We start from the raw sequence: 22,492 nt of genomic DNA, 5'->3' as shown, positions 1-22,492 counted from the left end.
ACCAACCCTTCAGACTCGAGTTTCTGGTGGCTGCACTGATGCTTCATCTCCTGCCATGTGCAAAACTGCTGGGCACAGCACTCAATTCTGCAGACAGTGGAGCCAAGTGGGCTGTGCACAGTGGCAGTATAAACAGCAGGTCTGAGCCTTCCGTCTGACCCCAGAACACCCCTTCCCTGCCCTGCCCATCAGGAGAGTGTGTTCTAGAGCTCAGCTCAGATCTCTTACTTCTTTGACTGAAGAATATAGCTTTCCTTTGCATCCAAGCCTAACTTGGTCTTATTTTACTCGCTCCAAAAACACAGGGCAGGAAAGCCCTTGTTGGGGCCTGACCCAGTGCCAGTAACTCTACTACTTATATTAACTTATGGTGTGTGTGCATGCTCAGTTGTGTCCAACTCTTTGTCATCCCATGGACTGTAACCCACCAGGCTCCTCTGTCCATGGGATTTCCCAGGCAAGATACTGGAATGCGTTGCCATTTTTTCTCCAGGGGATCTTCCCAACCCAGGGACTGAGCCTGTGTCTCCTGCATCAGCAGGTAGATTTTTTGCCACTGTAGCATTTGCAGTCATTAACATTGATTTTTGGAATGAAGATCATATCAGACTATTAACAATCAACTACTGCTCTATAAAAAGCTCCTGTAAGCCTCAGTTGTATACCAAAAGCATAGCACTTTATTATTTTGCAGTAACATGTAAGTTGGCTGGTGGTTCCTCTGATATTTCACCCAGGTTCTCTTAAATAAAACTGCATTCAGATGGAGGGTTACCTGTGGCTAATATGAAAGATGATCTAACAATTTTTAAGCAGTCAGTGATGACTTTTGGATGGGTTACTTTTTAATTCTTCTGTATGTAGCCTTTCATCTGACAGCATTCTTAACTGGCCCCTAAATGGTGATTCTCAGGGCAGCTGAGAGTGGTAGCTGCAAACACGTTTAAGGGCTAGGTTCAGGAATCATTTTCTATTGGTCAAAGCAGGTCACGAGATTAGCTCATGTTCAAGGGTATGAAACTGCTGAGGGAAATGCCTTTAAGATCCTTAGAACAATTTTGGCAGACTGACAAGGTCTGCCAAATGAGGCATGAATTTAAATCACTAAGAGGTCTTTAAAATTGCATAGGCACAGCCTTGGTGAGATCTTTGTCTGCTGAGGTTATTTTATGTTGAAGATTTTTTACTACTGGGCAGAATGGAAACAGCCAGTTCCAACCCAGTATGCTCTCTAGGCCTTCTATATTTTTTCTAAATTTTAATCGCAAATCATTTCCTTTCTTAGCTCCTTTCCTTCCAATATCTTATATGCAGCTAAATACACACACTAAAAACCTATCTGCATTCTCAACTTTCTGTCCATAGATGTCCTCGATCATAGCCTGTTCATTATGTTGGTTTTCTATCCTCAGTTCCAGAAGTCAGTATTTTTGTTAACTGTTCTTCCATAACATCACATGGATTACCCGTTCTGTAGCCTCCAACAGTACCTTTTCCAGCCATCTTCCCTGTCTTTGCTTATATGTTTCTCATTGCTTTTCCAAGTTATCTTGTTCCCAGTCCTAAAATCAATGGCACAATTATTTCAAGATTTTTGTCATAGTAGCTCCCAACTTCCAGGTACATAACTATTAACTATTGGTATAAAACAAAGCACACCAAAACTCAGAGGCATAAGCTATAAATATTTATCATTTATTATCAGTCTCTGGGTTGGCAAGTAACCTCTATGCTGACTTACTTGGGTAACCTCGATGGATGCTGGAAGATAAACTGGCTATGTAGGGGAGAAAAAATAATTTTCCACCAATCCTTCTGAGTTATCACTGAGTCTGTAACAAAAGACAGATTAACAAGAGAAAAAATGGATATAAGATTATGAAAATGTATACATCATGAATACATGGAGGGACCCAGAAAAAAATGAATAATTTAAAGAGGTAGCTTAGAATTTAGGCTTGCAAATTTCTGCTTTATTGACTATGCCAAAGCCTTTGAGTGTGTGGATCACAATAAACTGTGGAAAATTCTGAAAGAGATGGGAATACCAGGCAACCTGACCTGCCTCCTGAGAAATCTGTATGCAGGTCAGGAAGCAACAGTTAGAACTGGACATGGAACAACAGACTAGTTCCAAATAGGAAAAGGAGGACGTCATGGTTGTATATTGTCACCCTGCTTATTTAACTTCTACACAGAGTACATCATGAGAAACGCTAGACTGAAGAAACACAAGCTGGAAACAAGATTGCCTGGAGAAATCTCAATAATCTCAGATATGCAGATGACACCACCCTTATGGCAGAAAGTGAAGAGGACCGAAAAAGCCTCTTGATGAAAGTGAAAAAGTAGAGCGAAAAAGTTGGCTTAAAGCTCAACATTCAGAAAACGAAGATCATGGCATCTGGTCCCAACATTTCATGGGAAATAGATGGGGAAACAGTAGAAACAGTGTCAGACTTTATTTTCTGGGGCTCCAAAATCATTGCAGATGGTGATTGCAGCAATGAAATTAAAAGACGCTTACTCCTTGGAAGAAAACTTATGACCAACCTAGATAGTATATTCAAAAGCAGAGACATTGCTTTGCCAACTAAGGTCCGTCTAGTCAAGGCTATGGTTTTTCCTGTGGTCATGTATGGATGTGAGAGCTGGACGGTGAAGAAGGCTGAGCGCCAAAGAATTGATGCTTTTGAACTGTGGTGTTGGAGAAGACTCTTGAGAGTCCCTTGGACTGCAGGGAGATCCAACCAGTCCATTCTGAAGGAGATCAACCCTGGGATATCTTTGGAAGGAATGATGCTAAAGCTGAAGCTCCAGTACTTTGATCACCTCATGCGAGGAGTTGACTCATTGGAAAAGACTCTGATGCTGGGAGGGATTGGGGGCAGGAGGAGAAGGGGATGACAGAGGATGAGATGGCTGGATGGCATCACTGACTTGATGGACTTGAGTCTTAGTGAACTCCGGGAGATGGTGATGGACAGGGAGGCCTGGCATGCTGCGATTCATGGGGTCGCAAAGAGTTGGACACGACTAAGTGACTGAACTGAACTGAACTGAACTGAACTGATCATTAACTCTTGTCCATGACTAAATGAACTTGAGTTACGGCCATGAGTTACATGAGTAATGGCCATGGCACCACCGACGCAATGGACATGAGTTTGAGTAGACTCCAGGAGTTAGTAATGGTCAGGGAAACCTGGTGTGCAGCAGTCCATAGGGTCACAAACAGTCAGACAAGACTGACCGACTGAATTGACTGATCATTTTAAGAGAGAAAGGAAAGGAGACAGGTAGTCCTATTCATTCAGTCAGTCATTTCAGTCACTCAGCCGTGTCTGACTCTTTGCAACCCCATGATCGCAGCACGCCAGGCCTCCCTGTCCATCACCAACTCCCGGAGTTCACTCAGACTCACATCCATCGAGTCAGTGATGCCATCCTGCCATCTCATCTTCTGTCGTCCCCTTCTTCTCCTGCCCCAAATCCCTACCAGCATCAAAGTCTTTTCCAATGAGTCAACTCTTCACATGAGGTGGCCAAAGTACTGGAGCTTCAGCTTTAGCATCATTTCTTCCAAAGAAATCCCAGGGTTGATGTCCTTCAGAATGGACTGGTTGGATCTCCTTGCAGTCCAAAGGACTCTCAAGAGTCTTCTCCAACACCACAGTTCAACAGCATCAATTCTTCGGCGCTCAGCCTTCTTCACAGTCCAACTCACACATCCATACATGACTACTGGAAAACCATAGCCTTGACTAGACGGACCTTAGTCAGCAAAGTAATGTCTCTGCTTTTGAATATGCTATCTAGGCTGGTCATAACTTGTTTTCCAAGGAGACAATGTCTTCTTCACGACCTGGATAATCACGATGGTGTGATCACTCGTCTAGAGCCAGATATCCTGAAATGTGAAGTCAAGTGGGCCTAAAAAGCGTCACTATGAACAAAGTTAGTAGAGGTGATGGAATTCCAGTTGAGCTGGTTCCAATCCTGAATGATGATGCTGTGAAAGTGCTGCACTCAATATGCCAGCAAATGTGGAAAACTCAGCAGTGGCCACAGGACTGGAAAAGGTCAGTTTTCATTCCAATCCCAAAGAAAGGCAATGCCAAAGAATGCTCAAACTACCACACAATTGCACTCATCTCACACGCTAGTAAAGTAATGCTCAAAATTCTCTGAGCCAGGCTTCAGCAATACGTGAACTGTGAACTCCCTGATGTTCAGGCTGGTTTTAGAAAAGGCAGAGGAACCAGAGATCAAATTGCCAACATCTGCTGGATCATGGAAAAAGCAAGAGAGTTCCAGAAAAACATCTATTTCTGCTTTATTGACTATGCCAAAGCTTTTGACTGTGTGGATCACAATAAACTGTGGAAAATTCTAACAGAGATGGGAATACCAGACCACCTGACCTGCCTCTTGAGAAATCTGTATGCAGGTCAGGAAACAACAGTTAGAACTGGACATGGAACAACAGACTGGTTCCAAATAGGAAAAGGAGGACGTCAAGGCTGTATATTGTCACCCTGTTTATTTAACTTCTATGCAGAGTACATCATGAGAAACACTAGACTGGAAGAAACACAAGCTGGAATCAAGATTGCCAGGAGAAATATCAATAACCTCAGATATGCAGATGACACCAGCCTTATAGCAGAAAGTGAAGAGGAACTAAAAGCCTCTTGATGGAAGTGAAAGAGGAGAGTGAAAAAGATGGCTTAAAGTTCAACATTCAGAAAACGAAGATCATGGCATCCGGTGCCATCACTTCCCTGATGGGGAAACAGTGGAAACAGTAGTTCTCTTAGGGGAGAGTAAATGACTTTTTGGAAATATAAACAGACCCTTAAAAAAACAGATGAAAGATATGATAGTTTGTGACAGTTTTCCTAGGTGTGGTGCAGACTTCTAGTCTCCGCTTATGTGATTAGGAGCAATCTCTCCTGGTTGATGAAACTCCCAGAGAGGGCATTTATGACAACTGAACTCCTTTTAAAACATGTGTTTAGACAAATAAAAGGAGTTTGGAATAAGTCTATCTCTGAATGTGCTATTTTTCAAGTGCCTGGATTTCAAATTAATCACTACACCAAAGTGTGTATTTGCAGGTGGCTTTTTTGGCTACCCTTCATTTGTAAGGTATAAGATGGCCTCACTCAGTCTAAAAGTTGGTGCTGTCTCTCATTGGTGACAACTTACTTCTCCCAGTTGTCTCTTGCTTTTCATTGGGCTAGACTATTGCCCTTACACGATGATCTTAGAACAGCAATTTAATAGAGAAAAGGCAAATACTACAAATCTTCTTGAGGCCATAGCTGCTGAATTCACACAACATAATTTCCAGCACATTTTATTGGTTAAAGGGTGCCACAAGGCCAGCCAATGATCAAGACATGAAAAACTATACTTCACCTCTTGATACTAGTTGCTACATAGAATTTATGGTCTTATTTAATCTATCATACAGATGAATAAAATAAGTGTTTAGAAGCATAACATTCTCATTGTTTAATTTTTAAATTGTAAATACTAAAAAAGAAAAGATAAGGATAATTTTGTATTTATCTATGACAAATCTAGGTAGTGTATTAAAAGGAGAAACATCACTTTCTCAACAAATGTCCATACAGTCAAAGCTATGGTTTTCCCAGTGGTCTTGCACGGATGTGAGAATTGGACCATAAAGAAGGCTAAGCACCAAAGATTTGATGCTTTTGAACTGTGGTGCTGGAGAGGACTCTTGAGAATCCCATGGACTGCAAGAAGGTCAAGCCAGTCATTCTAAAGGAAATCAACCCTGAATATTCATTGGAAGACTGATGCTGAAGCTGAAGCTCTGATACTTTGACCACCTGATGCAAAGAGCTGACTCCCTGGAAAAGACTCTGATGCTGGGAAAGACTGAAGGCCAAAGGAGAGGGAGGTGGAGGAAGATTAGACGGTTAGATACCATCACCAACTCAGTGGACATGAATTTGAGCAAAATGCATGACAGTGGAAGACAGAGCAGCCTGGTGTGCTGCAGTCAGTGGGGTTGCAAAGAGTCAGACCCAATTTACTGACTGAACAACAACAGTCTTTTGAAGAAATAAAAATGCATAGTTATCTTCTGAAAAAGAAGAAAGCAGTTTCTGCACATTAATGATGTTTTTCTTTATTTTTTGTGAATTACTTGACAATATTTGGTTTTAATCTTCTCGAACAACTGGGCATTCCAAAGATAAAAATGAAAATGGTAATTAGAAGTTTCCTGGCTTGGAGTGTTCTGCTTTTCACAACAAACCTGAGAAAGAACCAATATATATATTGGAATTCTTCATAAAAGAGCTTCCATTAGTGCTGCTGAAAACACAGTATGGATGGATGAGTTGGAGATGTCACAAAAAATACTTGGCTTATGTACATGAAATTAAATGTATTATTGTTGTTTAGTATAAGGAGACTTAAAATTCAGTTGACATTCTATTATATATATATGGCTAAAACATGTTTTTAATTTCTTCTCTGCATATAAAGTCATTATAATTTTTACATATTTTATCTTAATGTGAACTTTTTTGCAACTTGGTTTTATTTTTTTCAATATTCTGTTTGTGAAGTTTCAACAAATCTACATGGGTTGACACCAACTTGTGTAACTATTTTAAAGTGTCCCATCTTATATATTTCAAATGGTTTATACATTCTTTTACTCATGTTTAGAATTTTACTGTTTTATGCAATTCTGTTCTAAATGATTTTATATCTCCTTAGGTATATGGGCAAAATTGTGTCTAACAGTGTAAATGGAATTATGAGAGGGGAGTATAGTCAAGTATTCTAGAAATTGCCAAATTGTTCCCCAAAATGGTTGTGACAAGTTATCTCCCACTCCTCCAAAAAGTAGAGCTGTCTAATGGGATCCACATCATCTCCCAACATATAATATTGATAAGTATTTTCACTTTTAATTTAACAGGGTGAAATATGTCCAAAAAAGATGTCCTTTTCATATAGGGGACTGGAATGCAAAAGTAGGAAGTAAAGAAACACCTGGAGTAACAAGCAGATTTAGCCTTGGAGTATAGAATGAAGCAGGGCAAAGGCTAATAGAGTTTTGACAAGAGAATGCACTGGTCATAGCAAACATCCTCTTCCAACAACACAAGAGAAGACTACACATGGACATCACCAGATGGTCAACACCAAAATCAAATTGATTATATTCTTTGCAGCCAAAAATGGAGAAGCTCTGTACAGTCAGCAAAAACCAGATGGGAGCTGACTGTGGCTCAGATCATGAATGCCTTATTGCAGAATTCAGACTTAAATTGAAGAAAGTGGAGAAAACCACTAGATCATTCAGGTATGACCTAAGTCAAATTCCTTATGATTATATAGTGGAAGTGAGAGATAGATTTAAGGGACTATATCAGATAGACAAGATGCCTGATGAACTATGTAAGGTTAGTGACATTGTATAGGAGACAGGGAGCAAGAACGTCCTCAAGAAAAAGAAATGCAAAAAAGCAAAATGACTGTCTGAGGAGGCCTTACAAATAATTGTGAAATGAAGAGAAGTGAAAAGCAAAGGAAAAAAGGAAAGATATACCCATTTGAATGCAGAGTTCCAAAGAATAGCAAGGAGAGATAAGAAAGCCTTCGCAGCAATCAATGCAAAGAAATAGAGGGAAAAAATAGAATGGGAAGGACTAGAGATCTTTTCAAGAAAATTAGAGATACCAAGGGAACATTTCATGCCAAGATCAGCTCAATAAAGGACAGATTGTATGGACCTAACAGAAGCAGAAGATATTAGGAAGAGGTGGCAAGAATACACAGAAACTCTAAAATAAGATCATTATGACCCAAAAATAGTCATGATGGTGTGATCATCCACCTAGAGCCAGACATCCTGGAATGTGAAGTCAAGTGGGCCTTATGAAGCATCATTATGAACAAAGCTAATGGAGGTGATGGAATTCCAGTTGAGTTATATCAAATCCTGAAAGATGATGATGTGAAAGTGCTGCACTCAATATGTCAGAAAATTTGGAAAACTCAACAGTGGCCATGGGACTAGAAAAGGTCAGTTTTCATTCCAATCCCAAAGTAAGGCAATGCCAAAGAATGCTCAAACTACCGCACAATTGCACTCATCTCACACGTTAGTAAAGTAATGCTCAAAATTCTGCAAGCCAGGCTTCAGCAATACATGAAACATGAACGTCCAGATGTTTAAGCTGGTTTTAGAAAAGGCAGAGGAACTAGAGATCAAATTGCCAACATTTGCTGGATCATCGAAAAAGCTAGAGAGTTCCAGAAAAAAAAAAAAATCTATTTCTGCTTTATTGACTATGCCAAAGCCTTTGATGTGTGGATCACAACAAACTGTGGAAAATTTTGAAAGAGATGGGAATACCAGACCACCTGCCATGCCTCTTAAGAACCTGCATGCAGGTCAAGAAGCAACAGTTAGAACTGGACATGGAACAACAGACTGGTTCCAATAGGAAAAGGAGTATGTCAAGGCTGTATATTGTCACCTTGCTTATTTAACTTATATGGAGAGGAATAATGAGAAATGCTGGGCTGGAAGTAGCACAAGCTGGAATCAAGATTGCCGGGAGAAATGTGAATAGCCTCAGATATGTAGATGACACCTTTATGGCAGAAAGTGAAGAAGAACTAAAGAGCCTCTTTCTTGAAAGTGAAAGAGGAAAGTGAAAAAGTTGGCTTAAAGCTCAACATTCAGAAAACTAAGATCATCACATCCTGTCCCATAACTTCATGGCAAATAGATGGGGAAACAGTGGAAACAGTGGCTGATTTTATATTTTTGGGCTCCAAAATCATTGCAGGTGGTGATTGCAGCCATGAAATAAAGACGCTTGCTCTTTGGAAGGAAAGTTATGACCAACTTAGACAGCATATTAAAAAGTGGAGACACTACTTTTTTAACAAAGGTCTGTCTAGTCAAGGCTGTGGTTTTTCCAGTAATTATGTATTGATGTGAGAGTTGGACTATAAAGAAAGCTGAGCACCAAAGAATTGATGCTTTTGAACTGTGGTGTTGGAGAAGACTCTTGAGAGTCCCCTGGACTGCAAGTAGATCCAACCAGTCCATCTAAGGGATATCAGTCCTCGGTGTTCATTGGAAGGTCTGACGTTTAACTTGAAATTCCAATACTTTGGCCACCTGATGCGAACAGCTGGCTCATTGGAAAAGACCCTGATTTGGGGAAAGATTGAAGGGCAGGAAGAGAAGGGGACAACAGAGGCTGAGATGGTTGGATGGCATCACTGACTCAATGGACATGAGTTTAGGTAGGCTCCGGGAGTTGGTGTTGGACAGGGACACCTGGCGTGTTGCAACTCATGGGGTCGCAAAGAGTCGGACATGACTGAGCAAGTGAACTGAACTGAGATATCTACTGAATCCAAGTCTTTGAGTTGGATATCTGGAATGTATTTTTTAAATCTTTCATGTGATTTTGAAGACCAAATATGTTGTTGAAACACTAAGCTAGAAAGTTGAGCTGTAAATGGCATTCTTGGTATGAGAATAGGACAGGGAATATGTGGAAGTGTGACTAGTCTGAGCCTGCTTTGGATATTGCAAGCAGATCAGGATGCCCATCATAAGGAGTGTAAGTGGGAACATGGTAGGAGAAAAGACTGAAAGCAAAGTAGAAACCAGATGGGGAGTGCAACTAGTAAAGAGTAAGATATATGAGTTGTTCAATGAATACTTGTTGAATAATGGCTAAATCAATGAATGAATGAGTCACTACAACTTTATATGTCTTGGTTAGAGTTGATATCTATCTTGACGTTTATGAAGAACCAATGACAGATTTTGAGCCAGAAAGTTGAAACTGAGATTAAATTAACACAAATGAAATGTTATTCTAAAGTGACAAAGAAGCTCATGCATTTTGAAGATTTTTTGGAGCTGTGATGGTACACTCATAAGAGAGAGTTTTCTTAATTCTTATTAATCTTTTATTTAGGGTGCTTAAACTCAGTGCAACTGCTTATAAAATTTTACTAAACCCATTAATAGAAGAAACAATTCAGTCCTGACACAGAAAGAACTGACTGTCCTATTTTCCACCTATTGTGAGAAACATGACATGCACCACAGGGGGAAAATAATCACCTTAATTTTCTGTCATTGTAATGAATAATTTAAACATATAAATGATATTCTGAATACTTTATTTTATAATGGAGCATATCATCTCTTTTGATTTTGACAGCATGCTCTTTTATTTTTTCCCCAATTCAATTTTTGGAATGCTGTACCTTGGGAGAGCACTTGGCTGATTACAAAAATAGAGTAAAAATCCTTCTAGTCCTCCATGAATAACAAGTAGAATAGAAAATAGGAAGAAAAATAAAGAGAAGGAAAAATGGGAATCCCAGTCACTTTGAGCTTTAATTAATCTTTGTAATGCTCCTCCAGGGCTTTGGTGTGAAGGAGCAGCTTAAAGGCCTGGACATGTGATTTAGTTATTTGGAGTGTCTCCCCTCCCTTGGGATGGATTGCCACTTTAAGGATGCCAAAGAAAGAAGCCCAAGAGAACAGATGCCCAGGAGGAGTATGAAATTAACTCAGGATCAACAAGTAAATGAAGGACTAGGGGAACTTGGCCCTGCAAACCAACTAGGACTGAACCCAGAGGAGTAGATATTGTCATTATCAAACCCTTGATTATCTTCAAGCTAACTATTGCCTGGGAAGATAGGTTACCATTAGTATCCACCCTCTCTTTTAAAGATTAGTTCCAAACTTCTTATTAAGGTATGAAAGGGCTTACTTAATCTGGCTTCAGACTCTCTCCTTCAGACTTCACTTCATTTCTTGACTCTCTGTTCTCATAAAGCTTTACTATGTGTCCTGCTGCAACATTATCTGCCTCTAGCTCCTACGTCTTTTTATGTGCTCTTCCCTTTGCCTGGGGAACATTTTTCTCTTCATTTTCTTTCTCACTGGGACAGCAGTTACCTGTTTCTCAAAATTTATCTCAGTTTAAATTTATACCGAGATCCCTTGGATGCCCTTCTACAAGTTCCCACAGAACTCTCTGCTCTGTGCAGAAAATTTTATTCAATTTGTTTAATTAAACAAGGAATTCAAAAACAAAGACTCTCCAATCTATTCTAAACTTGGAATAATCAGTTCAATCCCTTTAGAGGGAAGACAGTGGGTACACTTAGTAGAGGTTCAGGTGTGATAAACAGAAAATAGTATAGAGTTATGGACTTAGATATGGCACATCCCTCAGGAAAAGCTTTGATATTCAGGGATTTTTTAATAGCTTTCCTTGACAAACTATATATGTGTATATATATATATATATATATATATATATATATATATATATACACCTACGGCTGATTTATGTTGATGTTTGACAGAAAACAACACAATTCTGTAAAGCAATTATCCTTAAATTAAAAACTAAATACATTTTTTAAAAAATGAAAAAAAGCAAAATATATTTATAAACCAGATGAGCTTGTTTTACAACTACAATCTTGAGATCACATATCATATTTTACTTTGAGTTACTTTTATAACATAAAACTGGCCATAAGAGAGATTTATAAATACTGACTAATTGAAAAAAATGACTGATTGAATGAATGGAATTATTCCTTATTTCTAGTAGTCCCAACTTTTTTGTCCTTCTGATAGCTGACACACTGGGAAGTGATAACAGATGAAGAAAGTAAATGAGGGGTGACTTTTAAGTATTTAGTCCCAGATAGGCATAAGTTTAGGACGTTGGATATACAAGTTACAAATCTTGAAGTTTTTAACTAGAATGAGACTTTAAAACTTTAAAACATTCCTAGCCTGAAAAAATAACATAAGATAATTTCTAGCTAAGAAATAATTAATATTGGTTAATGTAGCTTCTATTTTTTATGATACTATTCATATTTCATATACTGAAAAGTCAACATTTTGGAAAAGTCAACACAGTCTTGACACTTTGTCCAGTTCGTCTGGATCCAAACTATTTATTTGGAACGTTTTGTATAGTCAATAAAATAAACAGAAAGCTGTAACTAAAATAATTATTTTTTGAAGTATTAAATTCTAACTGTATGCTGTTGCCTGAAGGACATTCTGAGCTGAGGTCTGCTCTCATTATTATAATGGAAAATTAGCAAATATTAAAGGAGTGTTAACTTTATATTAAAAAAAAAAAACAAAAAAAAAAAACACAAGGTCTACTTCTGAGGCCAACCAAAGGATTAAGAGAATAAAAAATTGAATATTCCTCAATATGTGAGTCATTGTTATTTAATGCCATGTCTTTTGTTGTCAATTTCAGATACAGCCAAGAATATACATCTCACATTTTGAAAATACAAGGGCTAGGTGAAAACCACTGACCTGATTTAGTATAACCAAATTAGGTTCCTAAACCCAGTTTCAATGTGTGTGTGTGTGTGTGTGTGTGTGTGTGTGTGTGTGTGTGTGTGTGTGCATGTATGTAGGCTCTCCCAAACCAATATGCAATTCTTAGGCACAAGCTGCATATCCTACAGCTCAAATCAATTCTGACACTATCTCCCAGAGTTGGCATCTGGTTCTACAGGTTAAGGGTTCAGTCCTTTAAGACTGCCCCCCTCACTCCATTAGCTTCAGATGCCAGTTGCAAGACCATGTTGCTACATGTACTTCTGACCATTGCCTATAAATCAGAGGTCCTCACACCCTCTTCCTTAGGTTTGACTAATTTGCTAGAGTGGCTCATAACTCAGAGAAAGATCACCAGTTTAGAATAAAAATATATTACTCAAGAACAGTCAGGTGAAAGAAAGGCACAGGGCAAGGCACGGGAAAAGACACGGGTCTTCCATGCCCTCTGCAGGAGCCACTCTCCCAGCCCCTCTAAATGTTCACCAACCTGGAAGCTCCCTAAACCCTGTCCTCATGGGGTTTTATGGAGGTTTCATTACAGAATCACCACTGATTAAGCCATTGCCTATTGACAATTAACCTCCAGACCCTCTCCTTTCTCTAGCTATCTGGGGCTGGAACTGAAAGTTGCTTCTCCTGGGAAGGAGCCCCCTTTCAAAGGTGTTTTTCAAAAGTCACCTGGCTAACATAAAGTGCTACAGAAAAATGTGCCACAAACACCTTTATCAGGTTGACACTTCAGCAACTCCTAGGTTTGGGGAACTGTGAATGAAGACCAAATATATATTTCTTAAAAAATGATATTGCAATGCCATTTACCCTTCTGTAGTTTTATTATCTTGGCTCTAATCTTCCCTTTTCTGAGACAGGGATATCACTGTTGAGAAAGAAATAAGAGCCTGGTATCATCCAGCTGAATCTGGTGTGTTTTCCTAACTCCTTCCTAAGGAGTGTCCCTGCACACACAAGAATTGACAGGTTGAAGTAACTGCCAGTAGATGGAGAGGGAGAAGCTCTAGAAAGAGGATTTATACCTCCCTTACCCTTTCTCAATTATTTCATAATGTGGATTTTTAACTTTCAATTTAAAGTTTTTTCTCATTATTTTCTTTTGAAGCTCTACAGGTGGTCTTCTTTAAACAATCTGCTGAAAGCATGTTTGGCCTGTCCATCAGTCCACAGTCAACTGAAGTCATTTTTAAGGTGAGCAATTAAAGGACTTAATGAAATAAATAAAGCTGGCAGTTAGCTCTACAGTCAGTAATACTAGAGAACTGTGCTAGGATGCATCAGGTCCAAGGGAATGAGGTAGTTTTACCTGGAACACATTTCCCTCAGACTATTTACTGCTTTTTGGTTACTGGATTGTAGTCGGCTCTTCATGTTCTTTTTAACAATGCTTTGGAGGTAAGAAAATATTGGCAGCAAAGGGAAAATGGTGTAAATCAGATTAAGCTTGACGAAACACTTGATAGATGCAAGGTCTTATAAGCCCCATGAGGGAAAAAAGTAGTCATCAAGAAGTAACATTATTTACTCAAAGCCATTTGCCATTGTTTGTGTGCTAGTTGCTCAGTCCTGTGTGACTTTTTGGGACACCATGGACTATAACCCACAAAGCTCTTCTGTCCATGGGATTTTTCAGGCAAGAATACTGGAGTGGGCTGCCATTCCCTTCTCCAGGGGATAGAGAATTCCTGCCATTCCTGGTCAGGATGGAATTCCTGACCCAAGGATCGAACCCAGGTTTCCTGCACTGCAGGCAGATTCTTTATAGTCTGAGCCACCCAGGAAGCCCAAGTTGCCATTAGCTGACAATAATCAATTTTTCATTTTTAGATGTTTGATAGACACAGAGGGTTAGAGTAGATTTTGGCTTTGTCATTTAACCCTTACTCATAAAGCCACCATAAATGCATTGCTATCACTGCACCAAGCACTTAACACCACAGAGGTTTTTTTTTTTTTTTTCTTGCAAAGCTCTATACACAATGGATTTTTAAAGAAGGTGTGTATCTTTTAGTAACACAGACTTCTTAGCCAAGTGTTGTGAGCTCAGGCTTGGAGCTGGATACCTCAACACTGTCATCTACTAATTCTCTCATTATTCTTATAAATATTTTAGAATTTTCATGTATGTCATAAAAGATGTCATTTGTTTGCCACAATTTAGTACATCATTCTGAAAAAGTTTATTTTTTTATGTTCCCCTCAAGTTATTTCAGTGATAAGTGATTAAGAGTTCTTATACTCAGAAAGCTTTAATGCATTTTCATTACCTGAAAGTCTGGGTTAAAGTTCAGGGAGAAATTTCAAATTTGAGTTATAAGATACACTGTTTTCGGAGAAGGCAATGGCACCCCGCTCCAGTACTCTTGCTTGGAGAATCCCAGGGACAGGGGAGCAAGCCTGGCGGGCTGTAATCAATGGGGTCGCACAGAGTCAGACATGATTGAAGCAACTTAGCAGCAGCAGCAGCAGCAAACACTGTTTTTAATGAATTGCATCTTTTTTTTTTCCTTTGATATGATTTTTTTTTCATTTTGAAAAAACTATACTTTTTGCCAAATATTATTCCAAATACATGTTTTACAGGCCACTATGGGCCAGAACCAACCTATGGAAGAAGGCATTTTGACAGATACTGGAAATAATTTTAATTAAAAAAAAAAAAGCTGACATTTATCTAGATGTGGCCATGTTCCACAGGATGATTTCAGCATCCAAAGTTCAAAGACAAAATGACTATGGCTTTTCTTGCCACTCAAAATATTAACAATCTTCCCTTAGAGCCCACTGTTAATTGTTAGTTTGTGTGTCAATAGATGGTACACTGACCTTTAGAAGGACTCCAGTGGACAAGGGAGTATGGGTGTCAAGCACCAGAATTGATTCAACTTAAGAACAAACTAGCTTTGACCCCAACCAAAGCCAAAATCCAGCCAGAGGCCCATTAGAAATAAATATGAATTGTAGTATCACTTTTACAAGGTTGTGCCACTTAAGACTATTACAGCTAATAATTGAAAAAGAAATAACTGGAATAAAGTGTTTCTTTAAAAATGTATCTCATAAATATAAGCCCACATTGCCTTTTCTTTTTAAGAAGGTGGTTTCATAATCTTCTTAAAAAGAATCCTTCACTTTTGCTACATATCAGGTATTCAGTCTAAAGTTATATTTTTGATTGAGAAATTTTCTATACCTAAAGCTAAAATAATTTTATAAATTATATAAGAAATCATTTCAAAGACGCGATTCATTAAGGCAGCGGATAACACTCTATCTGATGCAAGTCTTTCTTCAAGTCCTTATATTCAAGTTTAAGAGTTTTTAAGTCTTTTAAATCCTTACTACAAATGTTCAAGAGGCCTAAGATTCCACCTTAATGCTAAAACTTTAAGGTCATATCTTACATTTCTATAATTTAAATTACATTAAAGGAGCTCAAAGTATTATATTTACCCACAATAACTGTTTTAGTACACACTCAAATCTCTCAAAGGTTACCTAGTGATTCCTTTGCACACAACATATCATGTCTGGAGGGTAGAGACAAGCTAAAGTCAGAGACCAAGAATATTTTTTCTGAAGTATATCTTTGCTCTCTCTTTACAGACAAAAGCACTGTCCAAATGAATTGCACTTAGAAATGTGTGTGTGTGTGCATGCTTGCATGTATGTATTTGAGTACATGCATGGATCTCTATTGTTTCCAAGGCGAAGCATTTCTCCTCTCTGGAGTACTTGGTTGTAGGTGTTCAAAGTATTTTCAGGAATTCTGGCTTCACTAAACTTAATATCCTCTACTGTCAACTCTGGGGAAATAAGGTTTGGCCTTAGGACTCTTAAACATACAGGAAATATAGCAAAACATAATGATTTTTGCAGTAAGTGATTACTAACTCAAGTAGAACTAACATGAATGAAAGCTAATGTTATTTATGGCACTTAAAGTATTTTTCATGTTTCTTTTCAATGTTCTGATATATGCTAAATAAATATTTAATAAATGAATGCTCAAAGTCCTTCAGGAAGCATTACAGCTTTCATTATCAAAGATGACATTATAACTCATTATCACTGAGCCTCTTTCCTAAAAGTAACTTTCAGGCAATAGGTGGCTTTTCCTTATGTGTATTATAACACAGAGTAGATGCTTTAAAACCAATATATTCTAAAAACAATCTCTAAAAGTAATTCTAAAAACCAATCTCTCCATATTATTAATGTTTATATTTCACACTGGATTTCAGCACTGAGAATAATTTGAAAATGTCTATTTAAAAGCAAGAAAAAAGCCCACATCAACCTCAAAAACTTATATGCCACAGATGTTTACAATGAGCTATTACCAGAGAAATTATAGGAGTTGATTTTTACCCAAATTTCAAGAGAGCTCAAATTATATAACACTACAGACCACATCAATATAATGGTTTTGCTTTCAGTGTTCAAGTTGTATCCTAAAAGACTGATTTGCCACTATAATTACTGCTGACATTCTGTTCATCATTGCTCTATTTCTAGATTTGGCAGTCTTACCTTATGTAGGGTTTAAACAAGGTAAGAGTCACTGTTGAACACGGATTTGTGGCTTCAAAAGAATGAATGTGTACAATGGAAGTAAGAAGTGAAGTACTTCAGAGAGAGAATAATGCAGCAGAGCTGAATATGATGCTATATATGTATTTTAGAGGTAATCTGACCATTTATTGTATTAGTGAGAGCAAAGGATCCATACAAAATATCTGACTTGCTCAAGATCACAAAGTTGGTTGTTTCAGGCAGTGTTAAAACTGAGTATCTTTTGCTAATAAGATTCCTTTCCATTAAAACAGTAAGATGACCATCTGTTTATTGCAGTCATCTACCAAAAATTGGGCTTCCCTGGAGGCTCAGTGGTAAGAATCCACCTGCTAGTGCAGGAGACACAGAAGAGCCCCTGGTACAGGAAGAGCCCCTGGAGAAGAAAATGGCAACCCATTCCAACATTCTTGCCTAGACAGACGAGCCTGGCATGCTACAGTCCACGAGGTCATAAGGAGCTAATTAAGCAATTGAACAACAGCAAGGTCACATAAAAGAAAATGTACAATATTTCTGGTTGGTCTCAGGAAGAGTTTAAGACTATGAAATTTTAGGTAGAATGTATTATTCACACAGAAGGAGGGCAAATTCATCCAGGAATTTGAAAAGAAGTAAACCTCAAAAAAACCCATCAATTTTAAATAAATAATAATTTCTTCTACTTAAATTCACATTCAATTCAAGTGGACTTATTTTTCTTTCATAAAGTATTCTTGCATTTTCCTAAATGAAATGATGTGTAGGACATAACATAGCATAATATATTATATAGCTTCAAAACAATATATTATGGGTTATATGGGGAGAGGGCAGGGGATGTAGGGAAAAATTGGTGATGGATACATGTAAACTTATTATAACATTCTCATTCATAACAACTCAAATGTCTTCAGAATAATAAGTTAAGATATATAGTACTCCATCTATTTTAATGTTATCTGGGCTGTTTCTAACCAAACACTAGAGATGGGGAATCATCTTAGCTTAAGTCATTCCATTGTTGAGCTCATAACACATCCTCCTGACTTTTTTCTCCCACAATGGATCCTTCTGCATTCATCTCTTAAAAATGCCACCTGACATAGAGACAACATAAATGTCTTCTTATTTTTGCTATTGGTGAGAGAGTCAGTTCTGAGGCAGGTTGATAAGAAGTCTGGGATCCCTGAGGAGGAGAAAGTGGCCCGGGGCTCTTGAGGAGGAGATAGGAGTCTGGAATTCTCAAGGAGGAAAGGACAAATGTCTTTTTTTTTTTTTTTTCCCTCTGCATTCCTTAGTCTTAGTCACATAAAACTTTTTATTTCTTTAAGCCTAGAGCTGATTACACAACAAAACAACTCAGCTTAAACTGTGTACTAAGAATAATATAACAATTGATCCTGCTTGATGACAGTTTCTCCTTTCTGAAAACCTGACTAATCCAGTTATCTTAAAATGTAAATTGTGGGAGTGAGTCTGGTAAGATCTTTACAACCTTGAGACATTCTTTTGATTTATTGTGATAACTAATTTAAAAAGTATATAGCTTCCTTACTAAGACTAGTAAGGGGGGCACTCTCCATCCTCCTTCTGATGTCTATGTCAAAAGCTTTCTCTGTGCCTTTTCATACTTTAAATAACTCTGCTATGCAAAAGCTTTTGAGTAATTAAGCCTGGTCCCTGGTCCCAAAGCTAAGTCTTCTTCAGAGATCACAAATCTGACACCATTCACCATAAGCTATCATTGGTTTTTTTTGTTTGTTTTGTTTTTTTTTTGTTTGTTTGTTTGTTTTTTCAGAATTTCCAACTCTAGGGAGAATAAATCACACAAGTTCTACCCACTGTAAAGACGACTGTGAGATTTGAGAGGTACTGGAGATGAAAGCACTTCCAATGTGTGAGGAGTTAAAAAATGTTACTCATCTTATGATAAAAATAGCCATAATGATGAAGATGTTGGTAACTGCTCTAATTGGTTTTCTTTTTGTTTTATCTCACGCAGACGATATGCAATTAAAGCTCTTATTAAATCAGTGTGGATGTTGACCAGTTGCTTACAGCAATGTACTAAATCAGTGGAATTCTGATAATGAATTTCATGTAAGTTATATGCAAATCTTCATTTGAACATGCTTTGTTACAGCTGGAACCAAAACTTCTTTTTTAAAAAAGAAAATACCATTTTACTAGATCTCAAGACTGAATGTGATTCATTTTTGTTTGAAAAATCTTTTATTTAGTCCTTAAATGTTTTGGGGCTTTCCTGGTAGCTCAGATAGGCTTCTTTGATATCTCAGTTGGTAAAGAATCTGCCTGCAATGCAGGAGACCTGGGTTCGATCCCTGGGTTGGGACGATCCCCTGAAGAAGGGAAAGGTTACCCACTCCAGTTTTCTGACCTAGAGAATTCCATGGACTATACATGTCTTAGATAGTATAGAACCTGCCTGCAATACAGGAGACCCAGGTTCAATCCCTGGGTCAGGAGGATCCCCTGGAGAAGGAAATGGCAACCCACTCTAGTATTCTGGCCTGGAGAATTCCACGGACAGAGGAACCTGGTGGGCTTATAACCCATGGGGTCGCAAAAGAGTTAGACACGACTGAACGGCTAACATTAACTGTTTTTGACTAATTAGAAGTTGGAGGCTGTCTATAAAGATCATCATTTATATGAATGAAAAAGGTAACATTTGTATTAATTCTATTTTCTATTACAATTTTTGTCCTCAGAAGGTAAGGAACCAGTTTGTAATGTGTTCTTCATACTTTAAGATAATTTTTCTAAACTATCAAAGGCCTATTTTCAAGGAAAGAAACAGAAAACCATTTCATGAATTTTTCAGATTTTTTTCCTAAATAACCATAATTCCTTTATGGAATCTAACTGAAATAAGAGCTATTCTACAATGATGCAGAGAGATAATTGTGACAATTCACTTTCATCACCCTCATTGTCATCTTACTTGATATAATGTAACATGAAGAAGAGCCCTAAAATGTATATTTCATAGTGGTCATTTATTTTTAAATTTTAAAACTCTGATAAATATTAAACTTAATATTTAAAACATATAAATTTACATGAGTAACAAGTGTAATTCTATTAAGGGAGATGAAGTACAGTCAAAATTGTAAGGCAGTGTCAAAGTTAGGTTACTCAACTCACAATTAGCTCCAAAATGTGAATAGGATTTTTTTTTTAAGCCTAAATTAAGTAACTGACTGATTCAGTTCACATATAATAGTTACTGCCTAAAAGTTTTTAAAAAGTTAATAGAACTTTTTAGTACTTTGCAGTCTTATATTTTTAAAATATATTTTTAAAACCATACATAAAATATTTTAGTATACAAAAAATAAAACAAACACATTAATGTATTTCATATTTGCATCTCATCTCATATTTTTTTTTTTTGCATCTCATCTTTAAAAACTAAATACAGCTAACAACAAAAGCCTCTCCAAGCATCCCATTCTTTCACCTTCTCAGAAGTAAGTATAGCCTGATATCATCGTGTACCCTTTCTGTGGACATTTTATACTGTTACCACACATCTCTATACCATGTATAATCATGTTCTGTTGTTTGTGCTTTAAACTAGTGATTTTTTATCATAAGTAGCACTTCATTTTCTCAGTTCTCCAAAATCATCAGTAAAATCACAATAAAATCAGACAACAGTGCCTAATCATGGTGTACATTTAGAGAAAAGCTCCTTTTTGTCACCTTTTCATCAAAAACATACTTGAGAATATGAAACAAGAAAGGTTAATGTAAGCATTCACCATTTGTAGTACTTACCCAAGCCAAATTTGTAGCTTTCACAATCTAGTAAGCACTCTTTGGCTCTGTCTCCTCTTAAGCAACATAAAGGTGAAAAAGATATGCATTATTGTGAAAAATTATTAGGATCCAATAGGATGCACGTAACTAAGTCAGTGACTTAGCATCATTAAATTCATTTCTTTATTTATTCTCTGAGCTGGTAAAATGACTGTTTGGGGAGATGTGGATCTGACATCTGTTTCATTCAATTTCATTATATAACTGAAAAAAGGAAAGCAGGGAAATGGGCTTACAAATTACAAATTAGTAAATGTTCTTTGGACGTCAGTTATTTGGAATTTGACAGATATATTCACATAGACACAATATTGTACATAATGTTTATTATCCATTAGGCACAGAAAAATCTATTTAATTCATATCATGAGTCCAAAGTTTAGGACTCTATTCAAATTATTGAAAGTGTTACCAGAAAGAAAATCAATGCCATATGATAGCCAATTTTAGTTTCGGGGCCCACTAAATCGGTCAAAAACTTATGTCCACAGCCTCTCAGTCGATCAAGCATGAGGTGTAAGAAGTCTCCAGGTACAAACTCTGGTAATGACTGACAACATGTGGGATTAAGAATTCAGCAGATAATTTAAGAATTAGCAGCTGGAGTGGTCAACCCTTTGATGAAAGAGGACCTGAGGAAAACCTCAAAGAAGAAAGCTTTAAGAGTAAAGGTCTAAGGAATTAGGAGTCTCAGGGACCCCTGATAACATGTGCCTCCATCTTGACATTGTTTAGCAGTCACCTCCTTTCTCTTATTTCAGTTGCTTTAGGTATTGGCCTAAGATGTTCCCTATTTAATTCTTTCACTCTTCCTTCTGACAAATGTTTCTCAATCAGTCTTTCATTGGAGGAAAGAAATCAGTCAGATTATATAGCTCATTTTCAGGGTTAAATTCAAGGGCCATTTGACAAAGTCTCCATGAATGAAAGATTTCAAATTTAGACTTCCACTTTTATCTCCAAAAAAGTTTATGCATATAGTCATGAGAACACATTGAAAGAATTGAAAGATGGTATTCATAGAATTTTGTTAAATTTAAATTTTAAATATATCATTGTATTTATAATATTGTCTTGTACTCCCTTGGTTTTTAATAAACTTGGATCTCAAAAGTAGGCTTGAAGACGAGTTCTTTCTTAACTTTGAGAAGACCTGACCACACCTCACCACTCCTAAAAACAAAAAGAATTGCTTCTTTGAGCTTTCTTTTTGCAGTAAAAATGTTCATCCTACTCACTTTATTTGTTTTGAAAGAAAAACTCCTGGTATGAATGCCATTGCTTCTCCTCCTGCAACTGGGAAACACATCCCTAACTGATGAGGATGCTCCTTCTTGCTGAGAATTATGCACTGGTCTTAAGTCTTTCTAAACATAGCCTTCCAAGGAGTCACTAACAATTTATCTGATAGCAGTAAGGTGAGCTATACTTGCGGCTTTCAATGTAATTCCTATGGGTACAATCAAATCAAGAAGTTCACTGAATTGAGTTTTTGAGTATACAAAGGACTGAAGATTAATTACATCAAAGAAGAAAAACAGGAATTCTGTCTTCCTAGGACATCACTGCAGATGGTGATTGCAGCCATGATATTAAAAGATGCTTACTCCTTGGAAGGAAAGTTATGACCAACCTAGATAGCAT

General features: G+C 37.4%; 1 long non-coding RNA gene across 1 annotated transcript; it reads left to right on the top strand.

Moving 5' to 3' along the window:
• On the top strand, positions 1 to 19,034 carry LOC102175273. Its single transcript, XR_309986.1, has 3 exons — positions 1 to 139; positions 13,551 to 13,636; positions 18,801 to 19,034. It is a non-coding gene; the product is annotated as an uncharacterized LOC102175273 (long non-coding RNA).

Source organism: Capra hircus, chromosome 5 (genome assembly GCF_001704415.2).
Source record: "Capra hircus breed San Clemente chromosome 5, ASM170441v1, whole genome shotgun sequence".
Lineage (NCBI taxonomy): Eukaryota > Metazoa > Chordata > Mammalia > Artiodactyla > Bovidae > Capra > Capra hircus.
This window is presented reverse-complemented; position numbering and strand designations above follow the sequence as displayed.